Source organism: Elephantulus edwardii, unplaced genomic scaffold (assembly GCF_000299155.1).
Source record: "Elephantulus edwardii isolate Elephantulus edwardi_28Jun2011 unplaced genomic scaffold, EleEdw1.0 scaffold00155, whole genome shotgun sequence".
Classification (NCBI taxonomy): Eukaryota; Metazoa; Chordata; class Mammalia; order Macroscelidea; family Macroscelididae; genus Elephantulus; species Elephantulus edwardii.
In genome coordinates, this window is record NW_006399905.1 from 2,758,534 (window position 1) to 2,774,153 (window position 15,620).

Genomic DNA, 15,620 nt, shown 5'->3' on the forward strand with positions numbered 1-15,620 from the left:
GCCTTATTTCTGGTTCTAAGAAAGACCAGCAATGCACAGGGTCCTTTCACATGCCCCAGCTCCTCCTTCCAATCTCCAACTCCTTCAAGGAAGAGAGTTTATCTAACAGGCTGTGTTTTAACTTCTGCACATTCATATCTGCACATTATATATCTGTCTAGGGTTTGTATTAGTTTTTCATGTGTGGTAGACTACTTCCTTTTTATATACATTTAAGTGGAATTAATGAATTAAAAGAAAGAAAAACAAAGCCCAAATTCCCAAAGAACACAGCTGTGCGTAAGGTAGAAATGGTGAATGTATTTACCCAGGCTGCTACTCAGCACACCCAGGAGAGCTGGTCCTGGGCGATGTCTTCCCTGGGTCCGGTGGAAAAGGTCGCCTGGCCCACTGAGGCCGAGGTGTACTGGTGGGACACAGTGTCCCGGGAAATAAGACTCTGCTCCAGATGGTGCAACACAGAAGACAGAGGTTAAAATCTAAGTTAATATGTGCTACTAAAATTAAAGATGGGGCAGGGAATCCTCTGGAAAGCAAGATAAATTCCCCATGTGGGGCTGCTCACAGACAAAAATTGGGAAGGGAATAAAAAGTGGGCATTCAGCCAGTGCCTCTATGTCCCTACCCAAAGACCACCAAGATTAATGCTCTCAGGCGGCTGTGGGCACTGTCAAGTTTCCTGTGGGCATGCAGAATCTCGACAATGTCCCCTCCCAGAACAGCCTGAATCAGCCCAAGAGGTGTACACACTGGAAGGAAAGAGTGGGGCCACCAAAGTCAGTTCACAGTCGGATGTTGTACAAGAAAAAGTACCAATGAGGGAGTTTTTCTTTTGCTATTCAAGGAGAGGAGCAAACGGGGGCGGGTGTGTGTACTTTTAACTTTTCAAAGAGAAAAGGGAACTTGGGGTAGGGGAGGGAAGTTTGCAACAATGAATGAATGGAATTCCAAAATCTCTGTAGATGTTCATTGAAATGAAAAATAAATAAATTAAAATATAAAAAAAGAAAGAAAAGGGACCATGTGTGAGCGTCTCTTGGGGTGGGGACAGGACGAGGGTCATTCTGTGAGAAGAGCATCTTTGGATTCTGCCTCCAGTGTCTCCACTTCGCCATCTGTGATGTCAAGCCCTGGAATGAGGCCTGTTCTACTGCTCACTCACTCTCTGCTGCAAATGCTCTCACTGTTGGATCCGTGGCAGCTTCATCTGTGGCTTCTGAAGACCTGTTTCAAGCCTCCACAGGGTCATTCCTACTCTCTGCATCAGAGCTCCCGTTCTCAATCCCATCAGATGTCCCACTGGTTGGTGGCTGCTCTGAGGGGTTTTCACCGATCTCCACCGTGCTCGGGAGGCCTTCCACTGTGGTCAGCATCTCACTGCTCTCTGGAGCTGAGACCCCATCACCATCCACAACCTTCATCTCTGCTGTGGTCACCTCAGTGAGGACTTCTGCAGCCACCTCGTCAGGGGACTCTTAATCGTCACTTTCTAACTTGTTCTCCCCTGCGACTTCTGAATCAATAGCTTCGTTGGTAAAAGGGTCTTCACCCTTGACGTATTTTTCCAGTATCTATCGTAGATCTCAGATTGAGGCTCAATGTCCAGAAGACAAAAATTCTTACTATTGGACCAATCGGTAGCATCAGGATGGATGGTGAAGAGATTGAGATTGTTCACAGCTTCAGTTTGCTCGGCTCCACGGTCAACACTCTTGGCACCAGTAGCCAGGAAATAAAAAAACGTATTGCGATGGGAAAGTCTGCAGGTAGGGACCTCTCTAAAGTACTCAAGAGCAACGGTGTCTCTCTGGAGACTAAGGTGCGCCTGATACAGGCCATGGTTTTTGCAATCACTTGTTATGCATCAGAGAGTTGGACAATGACTAGGGAGGATAGAAGGAGAATTGATACCTTTGAGCTGTGGTGCTGGAGAAGAGTACTGAATGTACCATGGCTTGCCAAGAAAACAAATAGATTCATCCTAGAGAGGGTTAAACCAGGCTGCTCCTTGGAGGCAAGGATTCTGGGGCTTTGCCTGACATACTTTGGACATGTTGTAAGGAGAGACAGGTCTTTGGAGAGGGACATCATGCTGGGTAGAGTAGAGGGACAGCGCAGGAGGGGAAGACCCTCTATGAGGTGGATTGATTCAGTGACTGGGGTAATCCGGATGCGTGTGTCAGAGGCAGTGAGATTGGCACAGGATAGAGCAGGGTTTAGGGCTGTTGTACATAGGGTCGCTATGAGTCGCAAGCGACTCGACGGCACATAACAACAACAACAACAACATCCTAAATCTCATTTGTTCAGAACACTCTTGGCTACGTGGAGACTGGTCTTTTTGAACTGTTCTGAAGCCAATCGACGGTCGTAGTTGTGATCTGGGGCGTGGAGGAGACGCGGCAAGAGCTGGTGCTGCGTGGGGAAGATCATGTCACAGGCCAGACAGTGGGCAGCCTTGATCCACTTGAAGAAATGCTCCCGGCCCATCCCTTTGAAACGATCCTGTTTGGGTTTGGTACTTTCCTTCTCCATCATCTCCTGATGCCGCTTGTCTATCTTCTTGTTCCTGTTCACGATGCACTTACTCCTGGAGGAACTCAGCCGTCTTGGCAGGCAGCTTGGTGCTGACGAAACGCAGCGCCACCCTGTGAAATTTTCTCTGTAGGTGCTTCTGAAGCTCCTCGATCTCAAAACTGCAGAACTTGCATTCAGAACAGGCAAACTGGATACTGTCAGCTGCTCAGTCTCTCATCCAGTCCCTGCTCTTTTGCTTCTCCCTCCGATTTCATATGGTTTCTTAATGGACTTTTAAAACTATTTAACAATTATTTAGGTAACACTAATTATATTTTCTGCAGTGTTCTACATACTTAACATGTTGTTGCTGTCGTTGTTATGTGTCGTGAAGTCGCCTGCAACTTATAGCCACCCTATGTACAACAGCTGTAAACTCTATCCTATCCTGTGCCAATCTCACCATCTCTGACAAGCCCACCCCCATTACCTCAGTCACTGAATCAATCCATCTCATCGAGGGTCTTCCTCTCCTGTGCTGTCCCTCCACCTTCCCAAGCATGACATCCTTCTCTAAGGACTGGTCCCACCTTACAACATGCCCAAAGTATGTCAGACGAAGCTAGAATACTTCAAATCTCATAACACAGGATATTAGTGTGTTTTTAACTCCATCATTTAAGAGATGACTGTCATGACATCATGACTGTCAGCAGAAGTTAATTAGCTTGCCCAAGGCGTCACAGCTGGTAGGATGAAGCTTCCTTCTGAGTCCAGACCCATTGTTCCTAGAGTGTACACTTTGGCAGTCTTTCCTAAGATGCTAAGCCTTCTCATATTACTCTTTATTCAACATATCCATTTATTTATTCAGAAAGCATGTGATATTCTTTTCTGACACACACTGTCATCACCAAGTCAAAGTCTCACCTTCACATGCTGATGTAGAATGACATTGCCTGCCTTCCTCCAAGGAAACAATCCCAGATTGGATTCTTAAGCACTTTCCTTGTAACGCTCTGCCTTGGTCAGCTCCTTGTAATACACATAGCTTGCTCCATCTAAATTACCCATCTTCCAGATTCCATCTCCAGTTACTTAGGCAAACTTCAAACTCCATTTCCAAGCACTCTGCACCAAGCTCACCTGAGGAAACAACAGGACTCGCTAATTTATATTCCTCCTCCTAATTTATATTCCTCCTTAATAATCCTCACCACGAGACCCACAAGCAACATCATGACAGAGAAAATATTGAAATTGTCAATGATTTCATCTTACTTGAAACCACAATCAATACCCTTGGTACCAGCAGTCAAGAGATCAGGAGACCTACTGCATTGAGTAAGTCTGCTGTCAGGAACCTTTCCAAAATACCGAGGAGTATAACTCAGTCAGTTTGAAGGCTAAGATGCTCCTGATTCAGCATATGGTCTTTTCAATCACTTGTGATGGATCTGAGAGCTGTACAATGAATTAAGATGACAGAATTGATGCCTTCGAGCTGTGGTGTTGAGAAAGAATACTGAACATCCTATGGACTACCAAAAGAAAAAACAGATCTCTGTCCATTTGTTTATTTCCTGTTGTCTCTTTTGTTCTACCTGTACTAACTTGGCTCACTGCATTGGACTTTCTGGTCCCAATACTTGAACAAGATCCAAGAATGAACCCAATCAGTTAACCTGTCTACCTGCTCTTTTAAGAATTTTACCTGTCTTACAGGCAAATCAAGTTCCTACCTATTCTTTTTTTCACTTTCTTGTTGATTTTCCAAACTCTCCTAGTTCTCCTGACTACCAGCCAGCATCCCCATAAGATCCTGGAGTGTAGCTAACCAAATTTTAACAGCATTAAAGATAAGGATGCACTCCTCTCCTTCACACACCTCACAGTGTCAAGCACATAATGAATGCCCCAAAATATTTTTCAGAAAAATGATATAAAAATAGAGCTATAAATGGCTTATTATTATTTTCCATTTACAACTAAAGAAAATGTGTATCATTAAAGTATGACAGACATCTGAGAAAGTTGTGTTTTAGTAGGTTCAAAGCAGATAATTAGAATATTTTACTTTGGTTGACAAATAACTGAGAATTTTCCCCTCCTACCAGCAATAACTTTTAAAAGACTCTATTAGAGGGGAGAGGTTTATTTGCTTATGGCTCCTGGAAGACAGGAATTTGATATTTATTCTCAGGCAATTGGAAAATTGATCCGGCCCATTTAGGAGTTTAACAATGGATTCTTAATAACTCTTCACAAAGAGTACAAAAGAACAAGTACATCAATTGACCAATAGTATTTCTAAGAAGAGGAAACAAATAAATCTCAAAATAAAAGGAATTTAAGGAGACTGCTGAAGATCATTTCCATTCAGAAAATAACACAATAAAGTATTGTAGAGGGTACAACAGAAGTAAATTTGAAAGTGTATCCCTAACTTTGAGAAACAAATTTCAGGTAAAGGCCTCACCTCAAAACTCTATCTTGAGAATACAAATATCAACATAAGGGCCACATTTAAATCTGCTGGGTCTTTTAAAATGTAACATAGCTTCCATATAATATAATACAATATGAGGAAGCTCTGGAAACTTAATGTTAAGGACTTGTGCTCTCAACTGAAAGATAGGTGGTTCAACTTCACTAGCTGCTTCACAAGGGAAAATGGGCATTCTCCTCTTGTGTCATTTAATGCCTGTGCGAACCCACCAGAGGATCACATGTGACCTGTTTATGACTTGATGCTACAAAGCAACAATATAAAATAATTTGGAAGAACATTTGGTCATTTACTTCCCTAAGATTTCTTTTAAAATAAAAATGGCTATGAGATTATTCCAATGTGTGTTGACTCCATGTGCGCTGCAGAGCAGAACAGTGCCCGATGGGGTGTTCAACGGGTATCATCATTTACAGTATTTCACCAGGCCCTTCATCTAAGTCTTCTCTAGGAGGACTGCCATGGGCTATAGATCTACTGTGACTTTCAAGGAACCTCCGTGAGTTGGGATTGAGCTGTGGTTGTGTATATCCTATGAAGATTTACTCATAGACTTACAGAAAGAAAAACTTTTGAAAGGGAAAGTTTGCTTTACTCTAAGTACTATCCAGAAGAAAAGAAGAAAACATTTTCTTTACTTCGACTTTCTTCTAAAAGAATCAACAACAATCTGAGAGAGCATCTTTCTTATCAGATAATGCTCAACACAGGGCTCTGATCAATATGCATTAAATTACAGTCTCATCAGGCCTTGATTTGCAGAACCCCATTGAATTATCTTTCTTTAATCGCACTAAACCCTGGGATGCTGTCACCCTTGGAGCATTTGCTACAATGTGTTGCATTGTTCTGTTTCTCTAAGAGGAATTGTTCACCAACTGTGTCATTTATTCTTACTCCAGAACCAAGTGCTACAAACTTTTGTTGCAGTGGTTCACTGTCTACTTATTCTGATAATCAAGCCTGAGCCAGGGGAGAAGAGACAGAGGTTCTGTTACTCCTATGGCCCCCATTGCTGTGTCTTTGTCATAGAGTTCCAAGATGTTGTTCAGCAATCCCATTCAGTGAGTCGTTGAGCGGTACAGATGGTTAAGATTTAGGCCACTAAACGAAAGTTTGAATCCAACCAAAAACACCTTGGAAAGCAAAACTTGAGGTCTTTCTTCCAGAAGATTATAGCCTTGAAAACCCAAGAGATAAGGTCTACTCTGTAGCACAAGGGATCACCATGAGTTGGATTAATGGCAACCAAGAACAATTACAGTCATTTTCTTTGCCTTTAGCATTAAAGTATGGCCAGGAAAGTCAAGCTGTTCCTGCTTGAAGTTGTAAAGCATAGCAAAGAAGAACATTATGCCTCTCTCAGACCCTCCATTACCTCGGGAAGTTTTCTGTCACCAGGGGATAATATTTGGAAGCAGGAGTGGTATCTACTTCCTAAATAAAATGCCTCTGAAAACCTTATGAACTTTGTTAAATGTCAATGGTGGTGGAGGGGCTTCGAGCCTTTTGTTCATAGGGTCACTATGAGTCGCGCTTGACTCAAAGGCAATCAACAACAACAACAAGGGGAGAGTATACAATACAATGTTATAGATACGAAAACAAGACCCTGGTTCATGCCCCAAAATTTTAACACTCTTCTCCACATTCTTCACATATTAGCTGTGTGATCTTGGAAGACTACTTAAACTCTTATAGGATAAGCATTAACAGCTATGATATATAGATAGAAATCTTACTGAGAACGAAGAACACTTGAAAAATTATCAGTGATAATCAAAAACTTCATCTTGGATTCAATTTGAATTATGCCTCAATTTAAAGAAAACATCTAGATCAATACACAACATCATGATAAACAGAGAAATATCGACATTGCCAACTATTTCATTTTACTTGGATCCACATTTCACATCAATGGAATCAGCAATCAAGAAGCCAAAGGATATTCTGTGCAAATCTACTGGGGGGAAAAAACCCTCTTTGAGGAGTTAATAATGGAAAATTCCAGATCCAAGATGGCTGTGGACGCAGAGACAGCGTGGTGAGCTGCGGGAGCAGCGGACCACTTGGAGCCGGGTCACTATGGCCTTCTACAGACCTCTGTTTATTGATAATTGAACAGTTAAACAGTTGATGACTGGTCTTCAGTGAAGATCAAGGGTCAACAACAGGAATTCAAGGATTCCCAAGAAGGAATGGGTGAGTCTTGCAGCTCCCAAACCCCTCCCCCAGAGCCTGCACCACACCACACTGCTGCCACAGCTCAATGAGGCTCCCACAGCTGGAAGCTATGGATTCCCTCACCCAGGATGGATAGTGAGCACCGGGCCTCCCCAAGACTGGTGCAGCGGAGCTGCCACACTGCCGCAAAGTGGACTTGTTCTGGGGAGAATTCTTGGAGCCAAGATGGCAGCAGTGGGGGAAACGGGTGGCCACTGGCCACCCGCGCAGGAGATGGGATGCATGCCCTGTGGCCTGCTGGTTTGGGTTTCCTTGGACAGGCCAGAGAAGATGATCACCAATACAATGGATTGTTGAAGGTCACTGTGAGTTGTCTACTTGATGACACTTAAGAGTGGCACCATGTCTAAGAGGACCAACATCCTAAATGCACCACATATTTTGATCTGTTGAATGCTTCTGTCAAAAGCTGTTTAGACCTGAGGGGAGTCTGTTCACAACTCTCAGGTTCCCTTTGCCATTTATAAAGGGGGAGGGCAGTGACACCTACTTCAAATTATAGTATGACCACTTATGTGGGAGTGGGGTAAAAGTGGCGGTGCTGGAATTGGAAATGCTGTCTTTGGCCATATAGTCCTCGGTCAGGTGAGGGGATCACACTGGGGTGGGGGCAGTTGGAGGGGGAGTGTACTAACCAGCCCCTGGTGGGTGTTGCCCTGCTTGGGCCAGGCTGTCTTTGGCCCCTGGCCCGAGGCAAGCAGTCCCAGCCCTCTGCCCAGGGTGGGCTGTCTTCGGCCCTCACGGCCCTCTGCCTGGGGTGAGCTGTCTTCAGCCCTCATGGTCCTCTGCCCAGGGCGTGCTGTCCTCGGCCCTCGGCTTGGGGCAAGCTGCCATGGCCCTCTGCCCTTGGGGCGGGCCCTCAGGGTGAGCTCCTCAGTCCCCAGATTATGCCATCTGACCTGTGGATAGGGGAAGAAAAAAAAAATGCCTAGGGTATCCAGAGAATTTTATCTAGGCTACTATCCACCACCCTCTCCCCCAGTAAACCTGAAAGCAACACCCCCAAAGCCCTTCTATTTGTAATTCACAAGTTTGTTCTCTCTAGGTTTGCTCCCTTTCCTATAGGTAACTTCAACACTGAGTTTTACTCCAGACCTGACCCTGAACCCAGTGCCAGTGACAAAAAGGAAATACAACTGCCAGCTAAGAGCAAAGGAGGATGGAGCCTCTGGGTTCAACCAGCCATTCTCACTGGACCCACCTGGGAAAACACTTTGCAGTTGAGAGGGGAGCAAATGACAGGAAAATATCTTCTAACAGAACAAGAAGGCAAGCAGCTTTAACCCAAGACCACCAGTAAGGTGATAAAGTGTCCTCCCTTTCCCCCTTCACATCAACACCCCTGTTCAGCATGAAAAAGCCAGAGAGTCTGCATCCAGTTCCCAAATCAATAAGACAGTTGGTTTAATTGTCATTGGAAAATGCTTACCATTCCCCTGTAGAATCTGGTCCCCACTGGATCCTTTTCGTTTCCTTCACCTGCTCCCCCCACCAACAAAATTGTGCAGCTCTGCAACTGCATCCCTGCCCATCTTCACCCTTCTGCCCCCAACCCTCACCTCCTTGCATCCCCATTATGTTTTTCCCAATAAAAAAAATGGAAAATTCCATTTTAAGGATCCAAGTCACAGCATGTTCTATCTTGTCATATGCGTATAAAAGCTGGATAATGAACAAGGGAGACCAAAGAAGAAATGATGTATTTAAATTATGACATTGGGGAAGATACTAAATACACTAAAGACTGCCAGATGAATAAACAAAGCTTTTTTTGATCCTTAGAAATAAGGATGGTGAAACTTCAATATGTTATAAGCATATAACCAAGAAGAATCAATTCCTGGAGAACAACATCATGCTTGATAAATCAGGGGTATGTAAAAGAGGATCCTTTAGTGGATGCAACAGTGGGCTCAAACACAGAAATGATTGTGAGAATGTAGCAGGACCCAGTTGAGATTTGTTCTCTTGTACGTAAAATCCCTATGAGTCAGAATCAATTCAACAATATCTAACAGCAACGACACCGTGAAAGGAGTTGATTTTTGTGGATAATAGTTGAAATAGCTATTTTAAAAGTTCATGCAAATATAGATATAAATGTCAGGCTTTAGGAAAAAAATATCACCTCATTTTAAAAGGAAATAATTTAGATAGGAATCTAGCAATGCTTTACTTGATTAGAAATTTATTTTAAAAGGGTCCTCCATCTCCTGAAAGTTAATAACACTATAATCCTTAACCCAGAAAACAGAATATTATAGTAAGGGTGATATGAATATTAAACAAGAAATTTGCTGAGTCAAAAACAACAAACATTTCTAAATATAACTCTCTTGGAAAAGAATTTCAGCCTTTCTATAATCTCTCTTAACCTCTATTGTCATTCACTCACTTATTCCCCAATGATTAACTGATTCTAGGGAAGCGGGGTAGAGATGGGATCACACTGGATGGGAAATGATGTTTGCTTCACTTTTCGTCTTCGCTTTTGCTGAAGTAATTATTTGTCTGCACACATTACCATCCATAATAAAGACGGTAAGAATTGTATGACCTAAGTCTGGTCATTGAATTGAAGAGAATGTAGCAGGTAGCAGCTTATAGGAGCTTTCTGGGAGACAAAGCAAATTCACCTTAAACTCTTTTCTTCTTTATCCTGTCTTCTACTTGTTTGGCATATAGAAGTCATCTTGATTGTGAGATCAGGGCTCTGTATAACAGAGCAACAACATGGGAGGTGGGAAATCTGCATCTTTGAAACTTTGTAAAAGAGAGCTTATACCCAGCAGAAACCAAACTAAATATTCTTGAGTTTAGAGACCCTAGAGAACAGGGTAGAACTGCCCCAAGTGGTCTCTAAGGCTGAAAAATATTTACAGGAGCAAATTTCAACATCTCTCTTCCATGACTGTGTTCAAGCTATAGACCTTTCACTTAACAGACTAATAGTTAAGCATTGCTCCAGCGCTGATCCCAGAGTTATATCAGAATTCTTGAACTTGTTTATACAAAGAAAAGTATATTTTACCTCACATAAGGCATTGGTATGAGTATTCTACTGCTTACAGCCACATCAAATGTGAACTGATAGAGTAGGAACCAAACCTAAAGCTAAATTCATCTCCATCTACCCAACTCTAACTCACTGTGATGCTCTCTCAGATTCCTGGAACTGTCAATTTTAATGAGAGCATTCCTGTGGAATGGTAGATTCAAACTGCCAACCTTTTAGTTAGCCTCCCAGCACTTACCCACCGGCGTTCCTGATACAGTATTTCAAAGTATTAAATCTTGAAGATGATAAAAGTTGCATAACGTCTAGTCCTTATCGTTAGGCTAGCTCTAATCAACTAAAGGAAAGAAAATCTACAGAGAGACGAGTGAACTATAAGAAAGGTATGAACTAAATGTTATAAAATATAGACAAGGCACAAAATAAGATGGTGAAAAGGAGGCTTTTGTGAGCAAAGTCATGTGCTATTGATTAGTACATGGTACTGAAAAATGAATAGCACTACTGATAGAGATTTTAAAGCATCTAGTTATTATGGGGTGGGGGGAGGGGGAGTTTGAATCCACCAATTACTCTGTAGGACCAAGGTTGGGTAATCTGGTTCCATAAATATTAAAGCGTTGGTAACCTTGGTATTCATATGGGGCACTTCTACTCTTCGTTGTCATAGTTTGATATTTTCTTTTTAATAAAGTTTTGTTTTATACTTGTTTACTTATAAAACTTGTATACATTGTTTTTCACACCAGCTTTTCCCCTTTGTTTTACGCACCCTTCCCCCTCCACCCATCAAATTGTGCAACCCTGTGAGTAAGCACCCTACCCTATTCATCCTCACCCCTCTCCTCCCCCCTCGCCTCCTTGGATCCTCATAAATTTTCTACGATAAGGGTCTAATACAGTATTTGTCCTTATGGGACTGAGTTGGTTCACTTAGCATAATGCTCTCCAGTCCTTCCCAAGTTAGATAGTCATTTACAAAGTCATTCCTCCTGTATGCTGTATACTATTCTATTTCATGAATGCATCATAATTTCTCAATCATTCAGCTGTGGTTGGACATTCGGGGTGTTTCCATGTTCTTGTGATGGTGGATAACACTGGTATGAACATTGGTGTACAAATCTCTATGCCTCAGTTCTCATTTTCTCAGGATATAGTCCAAGTAGTGGAATAGCTGGGTCATATGAAATTACCATGTTCAGCTTTTTGAGGAAACACCAAATTGCCTTCCTGAGTGGTTGTATCATTTTGCAATCTCACCAACAATGTGTAATTGGTTTGATTCTTTGTCTTCTTTAAAGAAAAAAACAAACTAAAAAACCCAAACTAAAGAGGAAAAGGATGTACTGTTTTGGGAAACTGATTTAAATAACACAAATCATACAAAGTGTTTCTGTAAATATACAAAGAATTCTAGTTTAGTAGAGTAAAACAAGAGACAAAGGTAACATGGTAAACTGTTTCTGTTATTATTATGTGCCACCAAGTTGGAACCAACTCATAGCTGACCCTCCAGTGGGTTGTCAGAGGCTGTAAATCCTATGAAAGGAGATCACTCAGCTTTCTCTCACGGAACTATTAGTTGGCTCAAACCAACTGCCTTTGAATTAACAGTACAGCTGTTTACCACTAGACTGTCATAGTTCCCTGTGGAAAATGAGATTGTGGCTATTTATAGAAAGGCATATCAGGTAAACAAACCTGTGTTAGTTCTTAGAAAAGAAGATTCCTTTAAATCTCACATTAAAATCTAACTTAATTTTAATGTCAAGGTGTGTAACAGTAAAAGTTAGTGAAAATAGTGATACTTTTCAAATTACTGTTTGGTTTAATGAAAATCTCAGGGGATTTTTGGGAGGTGTTCAATGTTTATAAATGATCACAGCATGGTCGTTTAAGGAGTTAATATAGCCTCAGTAGTTTCAGAAAGTCTAGATGCAAGAAGAATTTGAAATTCTGTCCTATGTTTTTGTCCTTTCTATAAGGATTCATCTATGAACTTTTTAATAAAGTCTTTCAGAAAGAATATCCTTCATCATAATTCTCCTGGTCTCGTGGCAAAGAAAGCAGGTTTTAGAAGCAACTAAATACACATCCCATTTTCTATTCTTACTATGGACTCTCCATCTTTTGCTGTCTCTTCATATGAATAGAGACCAATTATTAAGCCTTTGGTAAATACTTGAGAGCTTGTAAGACCCTTGAAACTATAGAACAATCTAGAACATGAAAAAGAAGCCTTAAATATGTGACTAGGCAGATAAAATGGAATGGTCCTGTAACTTCTCAAAAGGTAATAATTGAGAAAATATACATCTATTCTCGGTGGTAGCTAACAACAGGTTGTACATTATTGAATAGACCGAATAGCCCACTGCTTTTCCTGCCTCATCTTGTTCTTCATTCTATATACTACTGGTATTATTTGCCTTTTCTTAATTTTTTTCTACTAGGCATTTTCTTTTTTTGCACCAAAACCTGGATCTATGCCATCATGGAATATTGTTCTTCCTCTCACTGACTCTGTCTTTCCTTATACAATGTCTTCTTAGGGTCAGTATAATTCTAGTTTATTTAAAGAAGCATTTCTAGATTCATAAAGTTATTTCTTCTCATATATTTTCTCAGAACATTTCTCCTATCAAGGACTCAATAAATCATTTGATGACTCACTTCTCTTCTAAGCAGTAATCAATCTTGTTTAATGCTATGATTTTAGCAACAGGTGCATTTTCAGGAAAGAAAATGTTGTTTTTGCTTGTTGTTGATTGCCATCGAGTCAAGAACAACTCATAGCCACCCTAGAAACAAACGATTTGAAGCCTTTCTATAGCTATCTTCATATCTCAAAGTTCAGAGTGTTTCCAGAGGCATGTTTGTTTAGGAAGTGGATGAAGGAATACCCTTGGTGAAACTACAGGTTTGAGTTAAAATTTGAAATTCATCTTTTTTTCTCGCAAAGTAGCAATCAGCATCACACAATTTCATTGCTATTAGTTGCCTTGAAATTGGCCTTTGACTCACAAGGACTCCACGACCACGGGATAAAATCCCTCCTCATCTTGCATTTTCCGTTGCACATTGCACAATGGACAGTTGTGCTCAAGAATTTTTACTGTCTCATTTTTGGAAGTAGATCACTAGGTTTGGGTTTTTTGTTTTGTTTTGTCTTTTATAGTCCTTCTTAGTCTAGAAGCTCTAATAAAGCCTGCTGAGTGCCATAGCAACATGTAAGCCTCTAGTGACAGATGGGTAGTGACTACACATGAAGTACACTAAATATCAAACTTGGGTCTCCTCCATAGAGGTTGAGTTGTCCACTGAAACATCAGTAAACTGATCATCAACTTAGTAACTTAGTTCACATTCATTTTTCAGATTAGCAGAAACACACGCATCTAGGAAAAGTAATACAACAGAAACACTTAACACACACTTACTATTGCTTTTGATGGTGTGTACAATCTAGTTGGAACCAACTGTTAGCTGGCTGTCCAGTGGGGCTTTAGAGGCAGTAAATCCACATGAGAGAAGATTGTCCGTCTTTCTTCTGTGGAGAAGCTAGAGATTCAAACTGAATTCCTTAGGGTTGACAGTACAGAGTAGTAGGTAAATTAGAAAACGAAAGCACTAAGGGAGTTCTGGTGGCCTACTAGTAAGGAGCTGTGCTGCTAAGAGCAATTGTACCCACCAGATGCTCTGCAGGAGAACGATAGGCAGTCTCCTCACTTGCAATTTATTGCCTCTGAAAACCTGCTGGAGGGTCAGCTATGAAGTCTCTTCTGACTCAGACTAAATGATATTCAACAACAACTCAAAATATTTATGTAGAGTGGATATAAGGGAATGATGGGAACCTGAGATAGTGAAAGACAAGAGGATGCTAAAAAGGTAAAAAAAAAACACAACCAAAACAAACAAAAAAAACCCCAAAACCCACAAACAAACAAACAAAAATTCAACCAAAAACAGCCAGATGTCAGTTCGGTAATGTCTTGCTAAAAGACCTAAATATAAGTCTCACCTCTGGCATGTATAAGTATAAAAAGAGCAAAGATAACTGTGAGTACAGCTGAGTCCAACCTTTACTAACTCCATAAGGGGAAACTGTCCCCATCAACAACATCCACAACCCAAAACCAGTTCCCGTGAGGTCAGTCATGTCCCACACACACTCCCATGCCTATTTATATTGATTCCAATGCCAATCTTACTCTTCTACTGGGTCAGAAATCCTTTACAAAACTCACAGACCTCACAGAACCATACTTACAATTATGAGGTTTATTAGGGAAGTTAACAGGATACAATTTCTTCTTCAGGATAGCTTCTGAAGTTTGCTCACAGGCACTTCAGTCTTCAGTCTTATTACTTTAGGCCAATATTACAAAGCTTTCTCAGTCTTGTCAACTACGATGTGTGCTCCACTACCCGAGTCCTCCAAAAAGCTTGGGTGAATGCTTCTGGCTCTGGTTTCATGGGGCAGTAGTCTTAAGGTCAGTTTCATCTCACATTGAGTTTCTGGTTCTCTGCTATGGCTGCTACTACTTTCCTATAGGTCTATCTGGCACAAAAACCTCTGTCCTCAAAGAGCAGCTTCTTTGCTGGTGGTGAGATTCTCAAATTCTGTAGCTGAATCCATTCAATTGGATGATAAAATGAGCCAATTTCCTGGGGAACAGACCAACATGTCTTATTTGCACACCCCCACCCATTTAGCAAAGTCAAAGTCAATCAATGGATAGGAAAGCAATTTTTGAACAACAAAGCCTTGTCATTATCATAAACAAATGAACTAATTTTCTTGGCTATCTGGTCTCTTATTATGAGCCGAGAATAATAATAATCACCTCCTGCCTACAGAGGGTCTGAGGATTATTAATAATTTTTAAAAGAGAAAAGTTCTTAGCATGTTCTTGGCACATAGAACTGATTCCAGAACTGTTGAATCCCATCTTGTTCTCTAACTCCAGGAAGGGTTAGATGAATTTCATATCCAGTTTATCAAGTAAGACAATTGATGACAAATAAAATGAATATAAATTGTAGCTCAGACATATTCCCACCAGAATGTATAAACCATGTGATACAGTTCAAAAAAGGATGTAACACAAAGAATTATTTAGTAGGAATTAAAAGAGTTTAACATGTAAGTACAAATGGGTGAAACATTGAGATGATTCTATGAAGAGAATCTATTATCCGCCATCAAGAATTAAAGGAAGAAAGAAAGCAAATCTGCATAAATGGTAAAAGAAGAAGAAGAAGAAGAAGAAGAAGAAGAAGAAGAAGAAGAAGAAGAAGAAGAAGAAGAAGAAGAAGAAGAAG

General features: G+C 41.0%; 1 pseudogene; it reads right to left on the minus strand.

The window, feature by feature from the left end:
- Positions 1–1,229: 1,229 nt before the first annotated feature.
- Positions 1,230–15,620, minus strand: part of LOC102862738 — a 21,837-nt pseudogene continuing 7,446 nt past the window's right edge.